General features: G+C 35.2%; 1 long non-coding RNA gene across 1 annotated transcript; it reads left to right on the top strand.

Annotated features, from left to right (window-relative positions):
* Positions 1-42: 42 nt before the first annotated feature.
* On the top strand, positions 43-22,752 carry LOC127943085 (uncharacterized). Its single transcript, XR_008149541.1, has 3 exons — positions 43-230; positions 21,402-21,505; positions 21,680-22,752. It is a non-coding gene; the product is annotated as an uncharacterized LOC127943085 (long non-coding RNA).
* Positions 22,753-23,087: the final 335 nt, after the last annotated feature.

Raw genomic sequence — 23,087 nt, forward strand, 5'->3', positions numbered from 1 at the left:
CAGATGAATTGGACACGAATCAGTTCTACTAATAGTTGAAAATGGACTAGCGTATGTTCCACAAAATAGCCATTTGGTTTGCTTACAAAGCCGATACAACTATAAAGTCAGAAGCCATCAAACTCTTTGTGTTATTCAAGCCGTATAGAAGACAAACTTAAACTACGAATTACAGCAGTATTTTCCCACAGTTCAGTTGATGCTTCACATTTGCTGATGAACCTTCTGAGGTATAGGCCTGGGCTACAGTTTCGAGAATGACAGTTTCACCTGAGGCGATTTAGACTCTTTCATTATCAACTCAGGATGTGCATTGTTTGTTTTTATTTGAGGCATCGAACTCATACTTTATGATAAGGAATGTTAAAAATCTTTACCACTGAGTCTTTGCTGACAACATCAATATTTTATTTGACGCTCTTCAGGTAATCACGCAAAGTCAACTCATTTCCGTCCATCGGTTCTTTCGAACAGTTCATTAAAAAAAAACAGTTCAATATTGTTTAGATAGCATTCTCTTACTTAATGACGTAATTATGTAATCTTTGACATCTTCCAACAAACGCTCTAAGCCTAGAAGTTAGGCCTACTGCTGTTATCTTTTTCAAATGTCAAATGTAGTTGTTTATTGTATGTCCCAGATTTTGGTTGCTGTTAAAAACAAAACATAAAAATTAAACGTTTAAAATTATTAGGCAGCCTAGCAGCTGTTATATTTTCGGTAAGTTTTATCGACTAGCTGACTAGCCCTCGGTACATTCCCAAATGCTTATATATCAGTTCACTGTGTTCTCATTACAAGTCGATTCTCGGTTCAGTGAATTGTTGACTAGACAACCACTTTGACAGATTAAATACAATTAATTTAGGAATCGCTTGGATCGGTTCGTGAACCGGTTCAACCGAGTTATTGAAAAGATCCGACTTCGAAAAGATTCAAAGAATCATTTGTTCAAGAATCAGACACAGTTTTTCTCAAATGAGACACTCAAGAAGTTCCATGTTGGGATGCTGTTTAGGGAGCAGTAGACGGCGAATTAGCTGACTAGCTTTGGAGACACAGCAGCGTACTGACAGGTGTAAGATTAACTTTGTTAGGCGCGGGCTCGTCCGTGCGAGACAAATTAAATTAATGGAACAAATTTCCCCCGTAATTAAGATAAAAATTCGTGTCAGCTATAACCTTGCCTAGCGCTAATTATGTACAAATGATTTATCATCTGTTTCGGTCGGAATATTAATCTTCAGCTCGTTGCAAAGCGTGGCTTGTGTTAAGAGATTAGGCTTGATTAACACTGACAGGTCTAGTAACTGCTCTCTCCCTTGCCTCAATTAACAAACAGCGGATGCGCAGGCAAGCAGAACCCTATTCTGAATCTGCAGTAGGCTAGCTTTCAAACACAGCTGCAATAAGAAATCCTTTTTATGGACCTTGTTCAAGGCTAGAAAGTAAAGAAAACGTGTATGATGTCTATCATTCAGCTTACATTCATCTTTTTATTTAAAATAAAATAAATTGTGACAAAATATTCTGGAAAACGTGTTGGGAAAACTACGGTATGCCTACAATGTAGACTATTGAACTGTCTCGATTTGTTTTTTGTTTTCTCCTTAAAAATTTAATCTGGAATCTACTTTTGTTTGAATTTGATGGGGTTTTTTTATACTATGTTTCTTCCTATTTTTTCTTATCTGTTATGATTATTAGGGTTGTATGTTACATATCATGTTGTTAAATTAATGTTTATTGCATATTTCAGTTTAATGAGTCTTACCATTATTTGTTGCATCACGTGACTTTCTCATCACCACCTTCTTCTGGTGGTTACCAGTGTATTTGGTACAAACCAGATTTCAGTACTTCAATAAGATGGTATACTAACATTATATCAGTTAAATTACGGTCTTAAACTGTAAATTTAAGTTAAAATGGTTAAATCTAAAACAGTGTTACCGTATTTTTTTACGGTATAATTCTAGCAACCACAGCTGATGTTTTTTTTTGTTGTTTTTTTTACTATATATTTTATGGATTTTTTTTTTTTTTACAGTGTACATTGTCGAAACACCTGTTCTTACTCTGACATGTAGCCTATGGATGTTATGTTCTCTAAACTATTTAAATCTTTCTACTGGCTAACATACAGCCTACTAGTCCATCTCTTTTCTGTTGTGTTTACCCATTAACCCTGATATATTTATATCAGTCACATCAGTACACGTTTTTCTTACAATGGCTGTATGGTTTTTTTTCTGAAGGCAATTTGCGAGGTTAAGAAATACATCATGCTACAGCCTCTATCATCACACCGGTGCTGATGCAGAGTGACAGGACACTAAGCTGCATTATAGCAATGTGTGAGCTTGCAGACTGTATCGTCCATCATGTGAAATGAGCAGAAAGCGCTGCGAGGAACAACAAAGCCAGGACATAGTCAACATTAGCTCATTAGTTTATCCACTGGGCTGCAGAAAACACATAAATGTAAACACACCTAAAATGTGTTGTCAACTCTCAAACATTTTATTCTTTATGGCAACATTGGTCCATTATGGCTAAAGAAGCTTATTTTCCACTAAATTTTACTAAAACAGACATTTTCTTTTCTTTTTCTTTTTTTTTCACGTGTGTTAAGGAAAGGTTTAGGTTTAGTTTCCATACAGAAACCCATAAGAGATGTTAATGTGGTAATCAAGGTCTTGTAATGGTGGAGGTAGATAGGGAGATTTATTCAGGGGCACTGACATTCAGTCTGATAATAGTGAAGGCCCTGGAAACTGCACACAGCAGCAGATGATGAATGGAGCGTCTGACCGTAATCACTTATCGTTTCAGCCTCTTCTTCTCCTCCTCCCCTGTGACAGGAGTACCATCTCCGTTTTGCCTGTTCCTGCCTAAATATTCACTGTCTCTTCAAGATCTCCTTATCTTGGATGCAATGAATCTCAAAACAAGCATTTTGAGCTGTTATGTTTAGTAGCATGAATTCATTCATATCACTAGTTGAAAACGATAATATATTGCAATTTCAGTTGACCAAAACAATGGTTTGATATGTTGTCATATATTGATATTTGATATTTTTATGGTTGTTCCCTTTTTAAGAAATCCAACTGAGGAATATGGAAGTATCCAAGTAACATTTAGGACATCTTATGACCATTTAATGCATAGAATAAACGTGTCTAAGAAGCATCTAGAAAAGATGCTATAGCACAGATTATTAGAAAGTCGAGTGGGTATGAACGATGCAAAAGCAACACATTTTGACATTTATTAAGTGTATGGGGTTAAATTGTGAGAAAGCCCACCATACTGTTAAGGCACACTTTCGTGATCAGGAGGGCAGAACCGCTCCCTGCAGAGGGTGAATAAATCCATTTTTAATGACAGTTGCTTGTAACTAATAATCTTCGCCGCAGCAGGTATTCAACATAGCATATGGGTTGAGACAAACTTGGACGATCGCTTGGGGGACTGGATGTGTTTTAGTAAAGCAGGTTACAGTCTCTGAGTACTATAGTAATTTGTGTCATGCAGCAGCAGGCTGCTCGTGAGATCAATGGAAAAGCATGCTCCTCCTTCAGTGATAAGCATTCTTTTCATTTTGCTCTTTAGGTTCACCTGTGTTCCAGAGGTCCCCCTCAGGAACAGCCCTGAGTGAATCACACACAAAAAGCAATAATCAAGGATATAATTGCTAACGAATGCAAGTTTTGTAAATTGACTTTGCAGTCTGATTACATGCACAGTTGCTGCATATAGTTGCTTATATTAGAAATACTATTTGACCAGGTTAAACTTAATCTGTTATGCATGGCCAATGTTCCGCCATCTATTCTGTATCTGCTGTGTGGTTTGGTCTTCAAGAATGTTTGTTCTATCTCAAAGGAATTTTCACACTCCACCAGACACAAAATCTCTATATATTCTCATTGAAATTGGAACCTGGAGGCTGGTGCTCTTCATTTACCATCGAGCTCACCCCACCCCCCTCCCTTGCTCTTTTCCCCCATATACTTTCCCTCATACTTTGAGGAATAGGAATCTCTTCCAGATGAAATGAAGGAACGACTTGACACAGTTCGCCGTTATGGGGTGACAAAATGAATCACGACTCTTCCAAGTATCCATCACGACCGAAAAGGTGACCACAAATGATCTGTGAACCATTATATATTGATTACCCCTGTACTACACGTGTCGGATTTAATGTTCAAAAGGGCGCCTTGGACAGCTGCAGCCTTAACTCTTCTTTGATAGATTTTAATGGTGAAATATTGATTTCTGTCTGGTCAAGGTCTACTGGTAGGGGCCAGAGTCATTTGTTGGGCAGAGCTGGACACCCGGTTTGCGAGTCACAATCAATCATGTTGGCACAGTGCGCCAAAAAAGGGAGGAAAGGGAAGAAAAAAGGTCTGTGGAAACGCGTGGACCAAAATACGATTCCCTCCCTCACTAGTCTCACGGCGGCACTCCTTTATATTCGGGGAAACAAAAGGAAAATGAGCGCAATGTCAGTTTATTGAGTAGAGAGGCTAGGGCAAATTGCACATGACGTTGAATAGGTGGAGTGGCCCGCTACTGAAAATGAAGGTGTGGGGAGGAAAAGGAGAGAGAGAAGGAGCGACTATGTTTTATTTAAACATCCTTCGGGAGACTACAGGCTCAGGTAATCTGTTGTGTTACAACTCAGTGGCCCGTTCCCCTCCATCCGCCGCGATAACAGCGAGCGCCTAATAGGAACCCATCAATCACAATAAGCTTCCAATTTCGCCCGGTGTCTCTACACTCTCAGCCACTGTTTAACGTGCTCTAATAACGGTGATAACATACTTCTATAGCCGCAGATAGCGACCCGAGCTCAGCCGAGAGGTCATTTACCTCGCGCAGATTAAACAGCGGTGAAGTCAGCATCTCTTTTAACTGGAGGATGTAGTGAGGAGAAAAGTGACAGGATTCCGGGAAGAGCGAGGCAAAGGCTAAAAAGTATTGTATAAAAACATAGGGTAGCCTTGAGAGAGGGCATAGATTCACTGATGGAAGCGGGAGATCTGATTGTGATTATGTTGCTTATGCTTACCTAATGATTTTTGCTCCACTGGTTTGCTCGATTGCACTGGTTGAGGAAGGGCAGTCTATTAGGGTGTCAAGGTAACTGGAATCGTCCGTAGCTCCTCTCTCTCTCTCTCTCATCTAAACCGTACACGACGAGCATGCGGTGAGAAAGACCTACTAGAAGAGATAAATGCATAGTGGCTGCAGTAGTGGTGCGGAAATGAACATGCCACATTTGCAAGCTCGCGCCGTCAAAGCGCGCTAATTACGGTCTTTATCCATGAGATGTGATGGCGTTAGGTCAACCAGGGAAATTAAGGTCTTCTTCAGACATGTCATTTCTAACCCCCCAAAATTCCCTAAAGCAAATGTGTGGAAATTAAATTCATTTTACAACAAATTGTAGGCCTGGCTCTTTTGTGTTGAACAATAGCAGTCGTCAACATGTGCCGTGTTCCGAGGGTCAGGACTTTACACGGCAAAATAAAAAGGCAATCAAAGCCCCTTTTGGCGTTCCATTTAAGATCGTCAAGCTGTTTTTTGGCAAAGCTAGGTTATTTGAGGCGTACGGTTTTCTAAGCTTTTCGTCACTGTGGTAATCTGGGGAACCCCAAATGAACTCTTTATTCACTACGGCGAGATTTACCAGAAGCTTCTTATTAAATTTTCTCAAAATCCCCAGGAGGTGGCGCACAGTCACTTATTTACAAAAAGTCTTGCTGGACACCTGTGCTTGTGCAGATTTTACTTCCAAGAGCTTCTGAGGAAGGTGATACGCAAATAGCATCATGCTGCATTTAACAGACAAACGTAAAGGCATGAGTGTGTTTCTAAAACAAGAAACACATGCATTTGACTTTTAAAATATTTTCTTAATAGCCTAGCCTATAGCTTATTTATCACAGTCCGTCTAGGCCTATTCTAAATTGAGGCAAAATATAAGACTCTTTGTTAAATTAATCGATTAACACAAACAAATAGATATTACATTAAAATATGGTGTTGATTATAAATGGTAAATTGTAGAATGTTAAGAACTGTTGTAATAGCCTATATTGCATTTATGAATGGATTTTTAACACCCAAACGGAAAGATAATAGGCCTAAATAATATATTTTAAAAACAGTTTAGTTTGCAAAGAATACTGGATTATTAATACAGGTTAATATATCGCTGCATACGTTTTTCTTTTTGTGTGCAATTCATTAAAATTATATAAAATTAGTAGTTGTTCCCTATTTATTGTAATATCTCTTGAAAAAGGGGGAGATGTGTTCTTCAAGCACTGTCATATTTCCTTAGACAAGGCTCTACCAATATATATTTGAAAATATTTGTGGGGCTTCCATTAAAAAAATAGCGTTTCTTTATTCCGTGTAGAAAAACTTTTTTTTTTTTAATTTAATTTTTTATTTATTATAGTGTCCGCTAAAGGCTATTTTTAAGATATTAAAAAGGGTTTTAACAAACCTCTGCTTACACCATCTCGGCCACGTTAAAGTCTAATTATTTTTCAGATAGACTGATCAAACAGAAGAGTTTGTGTGTGTGTGTGTGTGTGTGTGTGTGTGGTCTTACCTCAGGCACACACCGCCCTCTTCACTGAATGTTACACGTCCTTGCTTTATTTTCATTTACGCTTGAAAGTATATTTGGAGTTTCTGTTTTATAATGGAACCGTGTTATCCGCATTTGTGTTTTTCTGGTATTTTAAGCGACCCCCCCCCCCCCCCCCCCAAACTAAGCTGTACCTTTAAGTTAACTTACTTATTTCACAGTATTGTTATGCTTCTAAAATAGCTTAATAAATAAATACTATTTAAAAAATAAATGAATAAACCCAGAGGATATAGACTTAGTATTTATTAAATGTGTTATAGGCTTCCTAATTTTCCAATAATTGTTTCTACGTAAATTTCCACATATACATATATTACAAATTATTTTAGTGTTTCACGAGAATAAACACTACCACACGATTTAATCAACCTTTCTTGTCCCTTATATTGTTAAACTGTTGGGCATTTAGTTTCACACATTAGAAATGAATCTTCTATAAAATGAAATCACTGTTTGGCATATAAAAAGCACGCTCAGGATACCTCATTAACAAGCATTATTCGTAACTGAGCAAAGATGGACTTCCTATTGCTGTCCCTTTTCCATTGTGAATCTTCCTAATGCCATGGAGCTGTCAGTCAATGTTTTGATCATGAGTCATGTTGTCTTACAGAACAATACAAGAGTCATGTTAGGATCTCCCCCAACAGGGGGTTTCAGCTCTCTTTGGCAGTCTCATTACATATTACAATTAAGCTAGTTATTATGCATCATTATAATATATATCAATTCAATTCAATTCATATATATATATATATCAATAAAGTATAACATAACAAAAATAAGTAGAGTCAATGTGAAATGAGATTCAAATGTACATTTTTACATTTGATGTGTTTTTCTATATGTTCCTTAACATAAATCTTGATATCTGTGTTTTGCAGCTTAATAGCATAAAGTTAAAAAAAAGTTCTGTCTGCTAAGCGGGTTCTGCACATCAATGTGAGGACTTTGTTTGGCAGAACAATGCTTGCAGTCACACTTGAGAAAGCTGATCAGTGTAGCATGGATGCACCGGGAGGCCCACAGCCTTCAGAATCACTGAGATATCACACAAACAGATGCTGCATAAATACAAGAACACACTCTGGAAAAACTCAGTGCTCACAAAACATTTCGATTTCAATATATTACATTATTTATTTATTTATTTGTCCACGAAATAAAAAAATTTAAATACATGATAAAACACATTTGAGAATATTGAACAATTGTTCAATTGTTATAATTTAAATAAATATAGAGTTTAATGTTCACATTAACTGCCAAATACCACACTTGAATAAAGCTTCTCTCCAAAGCCCTTGTATTAGTTCACTGTCGAAAAAATCTTTCATGATTATTTTCTTATATTTACAATTATTTAGAGCCACTGTCAACATTACACTTGTGGAAAAAGAATATATTTTATTTTCAGAAAATTCCTTAATCTTTTCTTCACACTCATGGTGGGATTCCATGTATGTTGTTGTATATTTTTGGTTACAATTGCAGAGCAGGACAGCTGTGACCAAACTCTATCATATGTGGACCACATCCATCCTAATGGGGTTAGGGAGATGGAAACGGACAGTAAAAAGACAATGGATGGATTCAGCATTTAGTGCAAGCGAAGCATGTGGGATAGTCATTAGAGTATGATTTGCAGTGTTGACATCCATATAACCTCTATGATGCTGCAGACATGGAGGTCTAGTGAGAGAGTTAGATCAAAAACCCAGGTTCTGGATAGATAATGTGAACCACTCCAGTACCAGACCTCCTCAGCGATCATTGAAGTCTTCACACCATGAGCCAAATGTAACTTTTTTTTTGTATGGTTCACTTTCAGAGGTATTACTGTATCCGTTATTATCCAGAAATATAACTCCTGTCCAGACACTCTGTTCTAGAATTTTCTCAGGCATTTATATTTATTCATTTATTCATTGTAAAGGTTTGTGCAGTGGTTGTGTGCAAGCAAGCACTAGGATGAGTTCAGTCAATATTAATACTTGCTTTTTAAAATTTGGTCTTCTGTGCTGCATCACTGCTGTCTAAGCTTTCATTTTTAGGTTTGTCTTGAAATTAGACTTCAGAAGAGACACAATGATTAGGTTCAACCTGCCTCAGAAATTCAGTATCTGATTCGTCCTCTTGTGCTTCACTAGAGTTGGATGGCCAATTTCACTCTGGATATCAAACTCTGCAAACGGATATGACAGACAAAAAGAAAAGGCCTATATATTTATATATACAGTATTTGATGTCATTTCTTTTAAATACTTGTTTTTATCAGTAGTCATTTTTGTTATCATTACAGTTTTATGTTGCATCCGAGGTTGTTAAATTAATGTTTATTGTATTATTATAGTGTCCATTATAGGGTTTTGCAATGTGTGTTATGATACTGTGTGCTTGTAGAAAAGCTATGATTCTTCATTTGTCTTTCTCTTTATCAACTGTGTTATTATGGTGGTTGTCAGTATATGTTAAAATTACAAACAGATTTGAGTAAATTACATTTTAAAACTGTAAAATATATATATTTTTTTCTGCATTTTTACAGAGTAATTCTGGCAACCACAGCTGCCATTTTTCCCCAGCGAGAACAAATTCCTGTATGTCCATTAAGATCTTGAACACTAGGGGCAATATGCAACAAGGGTCCAAGGGGTTGTGCAATATGGTATTATTAGCAGGGACATAACCACCATAGACATTCACCCTTGAATATTTAGATGAATCAAAGGACGATATGATTTTCAGTGGCTGATAATTATATTATTATGCTCTGTGCCCCACTGAATCCTGAATTTGAGGTTACATCAGGTTTGGTTTCATCAGGGCATATGTATTTACTATTGACTGTGGAAGAGAGATGACATTAATGAGAGTGTGTTATTATTTGATGCTGGACGATGTGCTGTAAGAAGCTTGTGTTTTGTACCATTCATGAACACCTATTTAAGAAAACATCCATTTAAAGGGACTTATAAAAAGTATTATATTTATTATATTATACATCTGCTAAACTATGTAAAAATAAAGGTTCCAGAAACTGTTTTATTTTTATTTTATTTTTATTTTTTAAATATTGTTTTATAATGTTTAAGTGCAGATAGGCAGAATAACATTAAGATGTAATCAGAAAAGTACAGAAAGGATTGTCAAATGCTGACTTACTACAGTGATCAGTTGTTGTTTGCACATTTAACAGATTTCAGATTTGTGGTTTGTCTCTCTCTTTGCAGGAAGCTTGATTATTTAGATGAAGCTCAGTGATGGAGCGTTTTCTTTAAATCGTCACTGAGGCTGTTTTTCGTGTGATGTGGGTGGGTGGCGCCCCTCATGTTAGGGTTAATACGAGGGTAGGAGGCATCACAAGGAGGTTATCTCCCGTAAACCGCCGCCCACAGCTTTAGTCGTCACCATTTACAGCCATTTAACCCTTAACCTGCAACACAGGGTCAGCTGACAGCTCCTAGAGAGGCCACACAATGGATTTAGATGCCTGCTAGGAGCAATCACTGAACTGGTACCTTTGAATATGTGATTTGGTTTAAATCAGTTTGATTATATGGATTTTGTGTGTGTGCATTTTGTTTAAGGTGAAGTCAGATAGTAAGTCAGGCTGATTTCACAGAGTTGCTCTTTGCAGTTTATACACACATTAAACATGTGTTTCTAAACCATAAAGGACATTGTTAAACTTGGATTCTGTGATTTTTGTCATTATATTATTTTTCAACTTTTTGATGTATGATACTAAATAACAAACAAACTATATATATATATATATATATATATATATATGATTTAAGTTAGATCATTAATATTAAATATTAAATTGTGGTAATTATCAATATATTAACAATAATATTTAATTATTATTAATAATATATTAATTTAAATGATTTTGTCATCCTGTGGTGGTGTTGTAAGAAGAAAAAAAAATCTCACAGAACATTAATACTTTATTTATATTTAAATAATCAGTTGGCATTGATTTATATATTGCTTGTGAATTATTATTATTTTTATATTATTTTTCTTTTTAATCTGGTTGTCCAGAAATGAGTAATTAGGAAGTAAAATTAATCTAGATTAAATATAAATATTTTAAAACGGACACATTTTGGCTATGTTGCAAACAAGTACATTTATATCCAGACTCTCTCTCTATATTTGAGTAGTAATGGCTGTCTTGACGTGTGCATGCATCCTCTGTATTTGTGAAAGATGTTGGAGATTACAGTGGTACCATGTGTCTGAGTACCGTCTGGGTCCCCGTGACTTAAGTGTAGCACATAGCTGACTTTACACTTAGAAAAGAGGTTAAAAATCCCGACCGAATGCTAAATCGAGAGAGGCTTCGAAATCCACAGTCTTGGCATTCCACGATGCGCTATGTACAGACTGACCTTAGACAATATATTGAACGGATGTCAGGGCAGGAACCATGGCTGAGCACCCCTCCCTGATCGGCAAAGATTTTAAAGGTAGTCTTGACGTATTATATCAGGATGATTGATAATAATGCTCCTTATAGCATCTAACAGCAAACGGTCCTGTGATACAATCAGAAACGCACTCATGTTGTTTCCTCAAACTAATTTAGAATAGAGTCTGATGTGAAGAAAATACAAATTTGACAGCTAAGGAGCCAGATTTGTCTTACACAAAACAGTTATTTCGATTCTGTATACATTACCAGTCAAAAGCATTTACATTTTTATGTTTTTGGAAGAAGTCTCTTGTGCTCACCGAATCTGCATTTATTTGATCAAAAATACAGTAAAAAAACTATTATGTATTGAGAAATATAATTACATTTCAAAAGAACTGTTTACTATTGTAATATGTTTTAAAATGTTATTTATTCCTGGGATGACAAATCAAAATCATTCAGAAATCATTGAAATTAGCTGATTTGTTGCTCAGATATTAATAATGTTCTTCTTATTATCTTCTTACCCCAAACTTTTAAATGTTAGCATATCACTTTCACAAAAACATTAAGCAGCACAACTGTTTTCAACACTGGTAATAATAAGAAATGTTTTTTGAGCATCAAATCAGCATATTAGAATGATTTCTGAAGGACCATGTGACTCTGAAGACTCGTGTACTGATGCTGAAAATTCAGCTTTGTCATCAAAGGAATAAATGCTTTTTAAAACAGTATAAATATAAAACAGTCATTTTATATTGTAATTCTATTTCAGAATATCATTGCTTTTAACGATCAAATAAATGATCAAAAACATTAAGAAATAAAAATGTTTCCCACTTTTGAGTGTATGATTACACAACTTATAGGATTTTGACATTGCATAATGAATTCAGCATTAAGCATAAAGAGAATAATTATGTGAACCTTGCATGACGCAGGGATGAAAAGGAGGAATCTTATCTGCTTTTCTGTCTCTCAGTGCAGACCGAACAGGGACCCCTGAATCCCCTAACGCTGAGGTCCTGATAGAAAGGTGAAGGGGGTGCAAATGAAATTGGCTGATTTTGATGTTGAATGAGAAGCAACCGGAACGCTATCGCTGAGAATGGAAACATGCACAAGTGCACACACACATACACACATATCCTGCACATCTTTAGAAGAGACCTGCCACATAATTAAAAAGATAAACTCTGTGATCACTAGCCTAGATAAGGGTCCTGCATGTCAGAAGGGTGGGTATATCACACACACACACACACACACACACACACACACACACACACACACATACATACTCCCATTCAGCAGCACTCGGTGTGTTTACTCATTTGTAATATAGCCGAAATGAAATATGCTGTCACAGATATATTAATTTCATTAAATATTCATGTAGGCACAATGACAAATGTTATTAGTCAGTATTGACTATAAGAATAAACATGTTGTTTGATATTCATTCAGTACAATCGTGAATTAATTCCCTTGCCTCTGCGATGGGCAAGGCATATTCTTCGCATGCAAATTATTTAAAGTAAGTCTGCTTAAAAAAAAGGTTTTGTTTGTTTGTTTACATTTTGTCAAGTTCACAGAAATATAACGTATTAGAATTAGTAAAACCCAATAACGAAGAAAGAAAGGTTGAAGGGAAAATTTTTTATCTTGTTTTTGACAAACATTTGAAGTTTTATATAAAAGTTTATCAAGAAACACTTTGTAAGAGAATTAGCTTGTATACATCTTAGGTTTTGTCATATTTGTATAAAGTATATGTTATTATATGGACAATTAATTTTAGCTCATTTTCTGATTATTCTATAGTTTGAACTGTCTATATTATTCTATAATAATAATAGAATAGAATAATAATCAAAAATGAACTAAAAACAATTATGGTTATGAAATACTGTTAGTAATTCTGTGTGACTGTATTTTTGAACGTTAAGATGAAAGCTAATACTATTTGAAGCTAAACTGGAAAACAAAAAGAACTACTGATAGATATGGCATTGAAATGAATGTCAGATTTCAATAACTTGATCGTGAGGTACATTATGTTTGTTCAGTCAGTGTAAGGAGACAATTGAATTATTTAAATCAATGAACATATTGGCTTAGAGCTGTGATATATTTGTTGTCTTGCCTTTTTCCCAGTTATATACGCTAGGTGCATTTTTTTTGTGTGCATCTGAACCTTGTTTATGCACAGTGTAGTTTAGTTAAACTTTAGTATTATACTTAAATGAAAAGCATAACATTCTACTCCAATTTATATGAAAAGCTATAGCGAAAATATGGTTGATGGCTTGTTTAATTGTTTAATTGCATAGTTTGTTTATAATATTTGATGTCTAGCATTTTTAAATGGCAAATAGTTGTAATGGTTTTTTAAAACACACACACACACACACACACACACACACACACACACACACACACACACACACACACACACACACACACACACACACATATATATATATATATATATATATATATATATATATATATATATATATAATGCAACCCTTTTTTTGTAAGCAAAAGTAGAGGGCATGTGGACCATCCTAACACACTGATAAGGGCTCATCTGGCCTGTCTCTCTGTACATGCTTTGTCTGCTTTCACCCTGCTGTGAGGTGTCAGGGTTTATCAGCAGCTATGAGGCCCTCTCCACATCTCCTCACTGACTGACATGCACAAGGGCTTTTAATACTTCACCCTTATTAACACTAGCGCTAATAGTATTGATAACAGAAGAGAGGTAGTGTGCTCGCAATAAGGGCATCTGTCATTGTCTCCCTCTGCAGGCCACAGAATCTGTTTTGGTGCATTAATTCAATCACATTATTGCAGTGAAAGTCACAGATATAATGGATTTGTGCAGTCTAACAGAAAATGGCTTACACAATTAGGTGAACGTCCGGGTCCGGCCCGCATATCAGCATAATGGGGAAAGGTATTAATATGCCAAAATATAGGGTTAAATGCACAGTCCAATTTATTATATCCAAGTACAAGGTTAGTTGGATATTGAAAAACATTATTGATTTTAATCTCTTTGTTTTATGCATTAATTGAACATGTTTTACTTGCAGGTCTTTTTTTTTTTCAAGCAATACATATATACTCTCAGATTAGGTATTATACCAGGCCTACCAGTGCTGCATGTTGCTGAAATGATTTTGTATCACAGGTGTATCTAAATATAGTGGAATTTAGTTGGATTATTCAAAAATAGCTTCCTGAATGAATTCCTGAATACTTTACTTATTTAGTTTTTATTACTTTTGTTGGTCTTGGTGTAGAAAACATTCTCAAAGTCAGAAAAGTCTAATGTTTCATAGTCGTATTCCAAACTATTATGGGGCACCTCTATGAAAGTGCAAACTCAGCCATGAATATTGCATTTCTAATAATAGCGTACACGCACAGTTGCACAAATACACATATACACACACTCACCCTGACACACAAACACAGTTGCACAAACAGAACCCAACGCACTTTGCAGTTTTATTGCCCGATGCATAATCTCTTATTTACGCAGCCGTTGAGGTGTGTCCTCCACAGTCCGTTGCTCTTCGACTGACAGACTGCACCTCTTTGCAGTGGTAAATTCAAGACCAGGCAGCTGTCTCCTCTGTTAACCTCTCTTTTCTCTGTTCAAGACTTGCAAACACTGTCTACTCCATCAGTACATGAGAGAAGATAATCAGCATGTGGAGATTATGCATATATGCAACTGCAATGCTTTTAATTAAAAATTCAATTACACAAATGTGTGTTTTCATTAGTAGTGGTTTTATATCTAGGTTTCAAACGTCTAGTTCAAAACTCAACAAAAAACACATTTCATATTTTAATAATAGTTTTTATTTTAAATATAACATTAGAGAATAGAAAAATTATAGTGACATGCATTTAGACAAGAGTGAACAATATGAAGACATTTTATTGGAGCAGGTTGTCTTGTTTTTTTTTAAACATAAACATGTTTTTTATCATAATTTATACATTTATTATCTATTAATACATTTATTAATAAATAAATATTATACATATAAAGTCAACTATATGATGACATTTTTATAGGAGAAGGTTATCTTGTGTTGTCTTTTATATATATATTTAATATATAAATATCTTTTTTATATCATTCAAAATTGTTACTTTTTGTATTTTTACTTTTTCATTAATTATTTTGTAATTAATTATTGTTATTTATATATATATATATATATATATATATATATATATATATATATATATATATATATATATATATTTTATTTTTTTGATGCAAAGCATATATATTTTAATGGCATTTTACAAGATTTTGGGATATTTTGTCAAAAAAGGTCAATGTGGGATCCTTTTTTCTGAGCATCGTTGGAAATATATATATATATATATATAGAGAGAGAGAGAGAGAGAGAGAGAGAGAGAGAGAGAGAGAGCCATGACTTTAATACAGACACCCTGAGTTATATTAATCGGAGTAAAATGTGTGACAACATGCCCCGGTCTCCCCCTAAGTGTTAGTTAAGGAATCAGACTGAATCAGTCTAATGATATTTTGATGTGTCTTATGAGCTTTTGAAATACATGCTCACACACACACATTTGCTGGTGTCTCATACATGACTCCTCTCTCTTTGAGCTGGCTCGACGCTGCTGTTATCTGACCCCCCCTATCAGAAGTAATCCGGCTTAGCTAACTTAATGATGCCACTTGTGCTGTGCCGAATGCAACGGCGAACTCTATAAATTGCATCTATTAAAATGCAAATCCACCCTTGTCCAGAGTGCAGGGCCCTGACACAAAAGTGAGGGAGTCAAACCGTGCTCCCCCTTCTGTCACCGTGCCTCTTCCCACAAGGAACAAATACCCCAGCGATAACTGATGCTCTGATTATCATTCCTCTGCCATATTGCGGATGGAATGAACCCAGTGTGAAGGAGAGAAGGAAGAAAAGAAGTGGAAAAAAAACTGCACCCCGTTTCATTTTCAGCGATTTATATATATATTTTTTTGTTGTTGTCAGGAAATGAACAAATGGTTATCAATGTAACGAGGGAATCTTTCTTATCGGCTCGCCAGGTTTTTCATACTGATACACTTTGTAGCGTATTCCACAGGAAATCAATTCTTTCCTGTGGGCGACTGTTCTTTTTCTATTTTTTAACCCCCTTCTTGCATCTTTTCAATTCGAACTGGCTTTAAAATCTGTACCTCTAGAAGTGTTTTTTTTTTTCCATAGTGGTATTAAAGTCATCTTATTTAATATCATGTTCAGGACATTATGAACATCACAAAGCAATAGAAAAGTTCAATTCATACAGTTATTTTTTCAGTCTGTAATTCTGAGTTGGCACCTGTGTACTTTCATTCGTGTTTATAGCATTTGGGCTGTGTGTGTGTGAGTTGACTTGTGTGGTGTTTTAAACTTTCTGTGTCATTGTGTGTTAACTTGCACGCTTAAGAAAATCCAAAAAAGGTGAAAGATTATTATGAGGACACGGATTAGCTGCCACACTTTTTGCTTTATTTCAGAAAATCTATTTCCAGGTCTCAAACCTTAAAAGTCTAGGTTAGAAAGAAAAATGACACTGGTTAAATGCTTTTCACATTGCTTGCCCAAGAGAAAAAATACAGTTCTTTAAACACATCCTGACCTTCTGAGACAACATGAGGTTAGCTGTCACAATGGGAATCTGCCATTTACTGTAAATGGCATAGTATCAGCTACGTTTAGGCAGTCATACAACCTTACAGTTTTAGGGTATTTGAAAAAAATGGAAAAACCACTTTTATAGAAAACAAGCATTTTACACAATTTCAGATTTGGGTAAAAACCTTTTAGTACTAAGAAATAACTACTGTAATGTGACAACTAGCCCCGTTATCCCGTAAATGGAGGTGCTTTTCCCAAAAGCTGAGAGCACTCTTTTCTTAATCGATAATGAAATATTGAAAACTCCTCAAGTTGACATCTTCATGTCTTAAGAATAAGAAAGAGTGACTAAACACCACCGCTGTCGGTGTGAGCGAGTGAACGGAGGAGTGATTGATTGAGCAAATGAGTTAGCAAAGTAAAATATATCACATCATCACATGTAGTAGGATTTATTGAGTTTAAAAACAGTAGCAAATTCTTTCATTTATTAAACTCCTTATTCATTCTAAGCCGTATTGGTACTGAAATGTCATATATTGATATGGTAATGTTTTAATTTTGTCCATCAGAGAAAAAGACAAGGTCGCATTCACACGAGCACTTTTTGTTGCACGCATGCGTCTGTAATAAAAGGCGGTGAAAGACACTGGACAAAAGGAGTGTTTGAATTATAAAAAAGACCTTGGACATGGAGCTGCTCAATATAACATGGCTTTTCTGGACGAAGCCGATAAGGCTGCCCTGGGAGCGAGTGTTGAGCACGGAAGATGTATCTGAAAGTAATCTTGCATTGTGCTAAAGCGTGGGGAAGCGAACTGCCAATGCTCTGATCGCCTACACCTTTCAAACTGTCATCGGTAGCCAGGAAGAGGGAGAGAGAGATGGGGAAATGATAGAGGAGGCATGAGCGTGATAGACGGATGGGGGAATGATGGAGGTTTACAATCTGTCGTTCTCTGAATCCAGAGAGCAGTGTCATGAAAACTAGGATTTGGGTTTTGCTTTTTAAGTAAGATGATAAGTCAAGTGTTGTGTGCAGTTTGGAGATCAGATTATATTCCTCAATTTATGGCCATACCTGGGAGTTTGAGATCTGGGGTCATGTAAACATGATATGTCTATGTCTGATATGGTATGTCAAATGAGTGTTTTTCAAATGCACATATGCACAAACAGAGAAAACCTGTATTGCTAAGGAAACATCACATTTATGCAATTAGTTATGCAATTATTAGTTATTTTGCTTTTTTAATGCAGTTTTGGTTCAGTATGCATTTTCAATAATATCGTTTACTAAAATATATTTTTTTTAATAAATTGTTAATTCTAAATAAGATTAATATTTGCATATTTTACTGGTTAAAAGAAACACATTTATTTGAATTTAAATTTGTTAAATTATATTTTAAAGGCTTTGTTCTTTAATTACGTTCTGGAATCAAAGAACAAAATCACAGACAGTCTGTTTACAAACACTGAACCACAAAAATCTAAGCTATTAAAGTTGGATCTGGTTGAAGTGGTCATCATTTCATAGTCCATCATGTGTTCAGATGATCTTGATGGCTGGATAACTGGTGGACAGTTTCCCAGAATGTCAGGATATGCAAGTGCTCTTTGACATGTTGTTAGTTAAACAGAGGAATTAATTGACATTTGCACAGTAGTTATAATGGATTCTGTCTGAACACATTCTTGCTTAATGTTAATGCTCTTTTTTTCATGCTTGTTTTTTAATTGACAGTAATGCCATATATATAAAGTTTTGTCTATGAACAAAATAGATGAAAATGGATGTAATTTATTTATTTATTTTTTATTATTACAGTGTTCCTGTAGCTCAATTGGTAGAGCGCTGTGCTATCAAGCGCAAGGTTTGGGGTTCAATTCCCTGGGAACACATGATATGTATAAATTGATAGCCTGAATGCACTGTAAGTCGCTTTGGATAAAAGCGTCTTCTAAATGCATAAATTAAAAAATTTAATTTAATTGTAAAATTTAATTTAAATATACTAAAACATTCTGTCAGTTGGTGGCAATTACATATTTTGTTACATAAAATATTTTTAAGTCAGGCATCCAAATAATGTATAGATTTTTATAATCAGACTAATGTTGTTGTTTTTAAATAAAAGTCAACATGAAGCAGTTTCGCAACTACAGTATTTCCAGTTTACCACAGTATTCTAGAATTTTTCATAGTGAAACAGAATGTTTTATAAGCAAAAAAGAAAGAAAAAAATAAGAAAGTAAATGGAAGCAAATGTATTTCCATGTTGACTTTAAACATGAAGTTAGATAAGAAAATTGGTTAATAGTTATGCAGTATTGGAATTCAGCTACTGTGAACGGTATAACATTTACTACAGTTTATATGCAGTTAAAATCATGAGACAGCAAAAGTCCATCACACAATAAAAAAAGAGAGAGAGATAGAGAAGATAGTAATAATCTGGTTTTCTTATCTGCATGCCTCGATCTCTATCCTCTAGAGTCTGAATATTTGTCACCTTGTCAGTTTTGGGAGGTTTGGCATGTCAAGGCATGCCCAGCGGGTGCCGTGGTGACAAAGGGCAGATGGTTGCCAAGACAACCCTGCGTGTGCGGCCAATGCCAGGCTGGTGCCACGCCGTGACCTAATAATGCCGGCGCCATGGCGGGTTACGACCTGAAAACAGAGCGCAAAGGCCAGACAGATTGGCCAAGCAGCAGTAGAGCACAATGGGGCACATACTCTACAGACCGACTCTTAATGGATTAATGCTTACTGGCTGTAGACCTCACCGTCTTTATCTACACTTTCTACACATGCTGTCCTTCAGCATGCTTTCTGCTCAATCATGTGCCATAGTGTCATATTACGGTGATGTTTCCATCTGTAGCCATGTATGTTATACATAAAAAATTGAATGCACTTGAAACTGGAGTTGTCCCAAACATCTATTTTGTATTATCTCATCTTAGTTTGATTTACTTATTTGCATTGCTCTAATTTGGTCAATATTCACTCATATTCATTAATATGAGTTTCCTTTCAGCAGCATAATGATCCGAGTTCTTGTGGTTTGGGATTTAAGAAATATTTGGTATTAATAACATGTTTACAGATGTTTAGTAGAAGTGCTACTTGAAGTGCAGAAAATCCTGTCTTCACCTTTTTCTTCGTGATTCAATTCAACTGCTAATGCTAATAATTCAGTGGCATATATGAAGCCTTATAAGGGGAAAAAAAGGATAAATGCACAGTGGGAATAAACAGGCAATGTTATAAGGACTCTTGTGGGTTGACTCTTATTCTGTTGACTGGCTTGCATGTTGTTGTGCACACATAAGCCACTAGCAAGTGCTCTTTTACTGTATTTTATCTCGCTTGTCCTATTCACAAATCCCAGTTGTGAAAGTTTGTTAAAATAGTGTTTTCTCTGAAGTGCCATGCTCTGTTTGGGAACTGAGACACCCCAAGGCTCTGTTAATATAGGTTAACATTTGTCAGGTTGAAACTCTGTGACTTTTCCTAAAAATACTGTATGAGAACTTATTATAAACAGCACTTCAAATTGATAAAATAGTGTAAAATACCTCATAGAAAAAATTAACATTACGCCTGTTTGGGATCTCAGACAGAGTTAAATGCAATACACAAAATGTTCTAATTGGTTTACACTCTTTAGCAGTTAATTCATTTCTATTTATTTATTTCTTTACAATGTGAGGAACATACAGTACTGGGAAAAAAGAGTTTAGTTTTAAATTATTATTATACACACATATCTATATTTATTTATTTATTTATTTTATTATAATGTTTGCCAGGTGGGTTTTGATAGAAACATATGGCTAAAATAAGAGATTAGGTTTGCATTTTATTTTTTATTATTATTAGCAGTGGTAGTATACAAGCAAATCAATCAGTAAATCAATACATTTTATTTGAGTCAGTCTTATTACAAATACAAGTTAAATCAATTCAATACAATGGAGGGATGGAACATTTAATAGCTTTTTTAAATTAAAATTTATTTTATTAAAATTTGCTGTGCTGCTTTTAGTGTGATATCACTTAGATGGAGATTTTAAGTGAGGAGTTTTTTTTATTTATTATTGTTTGTTCCTATTACCAAATATCTTAAAATGGTAAAATGGTGACAGTATAGAGTGCAAAAACATGTCCATAAGGCTCTAATTTGGAAATCTGATGTATGCTGAAGCCAAAGTGGACGTAGGACGTATTAAACATTCAGTATTTAATAAGAGTATTATGCTGAATCTTCTTTCATCAGGTCAGATATTGACATTGGCAGAGTTCAGGTGCGCTTCATTATGTATAATATTCTATGTCGTTAATTAAAGTAATTATGAGGCCGTGGAGGGCAAAGATAGCTGGGGAGATTAAAGGTACTATGTCATGATATTGCCATTACCATAGTACATAATTTCCACTTTAATTTGAATTAATTGTAAATTAATTGTATGCAACAGCGATCTCAAAACATGTGGCTAATCTTTGCCCTCTGAAAAGGAGAAAGATAAAAAGAACCCTTTCCTATATACAGGTTAGAGTTAATTACATTTCATTTAATTATTTTTCTGTTACAAATTCAGATCTTTGCAGGCTAATACATCTCCTCCCATCCGAGAAGAAATAAGAAGAGCAGAAACAGGATGGATTGAAAGAGAGCGGGTGAAAAATGAAGTCTAAAATAATCGTGAGACACTCTCTCTCTCTCTCTCTCTCTCTTTCTCTCTCTCTCTCTCTCTCTCTCTCTCTCTCTCTATTCACTCTCTCTCATTCAGAATAAGTGAACTGTCAGCAAATTCTGGGGCAAAAATTAATTATTTCAGCATGATAAACCTTTTCAACTGCTTGACTCTTTCTACAGGAAAGCCAATTAATAATGTCAAACATGCTATCTGTCATGGGGACGGGCTGTTGGCTAATGAGTGTGTTTATCGTGTGGGCTGAGCGAAGTGAGTGCAATGGCAAAAACTTTGTCCCGATCACGACGCACCTGTCAGACCAACACCTCATCACTGGCACATCGAGGGCAAACATCATTTTATACGCCACTCTTTTTTTTCCCCCTGGAATTAACTGCAGTCCAGGGAGGATCTGCAGGACTTCAGAGCCAATGGATGATTCACTTAATTATGGAGGCAGACTGGAGAAACACTTGTGTAATGATCTGCTGAAAGACATGACTGCTTCAGAACTGACTTAAGCTGTGTTGCAAATCGTTGTACTATGCTGTGTACTTTCACTATATACACAGTGTACTTGTGCAGTATCTAGTGCAGGGATTCCCAACTTTTTTGTCATCTGAACCTCTTTGACCGAAGATATTTTCTTGAGGCTAGGATTTGGATTTTAAATTATTATTACGTTAATTATATCAATAATACAATCCATTCACATGTTTAATGATTACATGACATGCAGTTTAAACAAACGAAATGCTCCCTTTTTAAAATAAGTGTTTTAATTTGGTAGATTTAATTTGAAAATGCATGCCTTGTTTTAATTTAATTTATTTCTCTTTCGGTTCTGTTATTTCTCTTTGAGTTATGTTTAAGGTATAGTCAGTATTTTGGATGATGGTCTATCATTGCTGTTAAATTGATTTTGAATAAGCTAGACGCAAAATGCCACGTTTAAAAAAAAAAAGAAACAAATTGTGGTTGGTCATTTTAAATATCGGTCAGACAGTCTTTTCCTTTCTAAGCAGATGGTTCTTGGATGGAATAAGCGGTAACGTGGACCAGACTCCATGGCGCAAGTCAAATGTGTGGCTATTTGAGACTAGTACTTTGGGAAAAGAGTGAGGATTTGTTATGGACATGGACTGAAACTGATTTTGTCTTGTATTAATAGAGCCAGATCATCTGTAGATGTTTGCTGATGGAATTAACTGTGACTTGCATAAAATATAAACACAATAAAACCACATTAATATAATTTCAGATACGAGTCATCTATATAATAAAGGTTGATTTTAATTGTTTTCAGGAATATTTATTTTTGTAAATGTCAGGTTGGGGCAAGTTGTCACACGTTTTATATGGTGAAATTTTATATAATTTATTATTTATAATATCTGCACTACAGAATAATGGCTATATATTTTTGGATGTTACTGTTTACATTTGTGTGTTTGCATTTGGTGACTTTTATTTTGTAAGTAGCCTATAATAGGGTACATGAGAGTTTCTCCAGTAGTGACAACATGCCCTGGTATTTATTTATGTATTTTATTTTTTTTCAATGGCAAATTGTTAAGGCATGTACAGAAA

Source organism: Carassius gibelio, chromosome A1 (assembly GCF_023724105.1).
Source record: "Carassius gibelio isolate Cgi1373 ecotype wild population from Czech Republic chromosome A1, carGib1.2-hapl.c, whole genome shotgun sequence".
Taxonomy (NCBI): Eukaryota; Metazoa; Chordata; class Actinopteri; order Cypriniformes; family Cyprinidae; genus Carassius; species Carassius gibelio.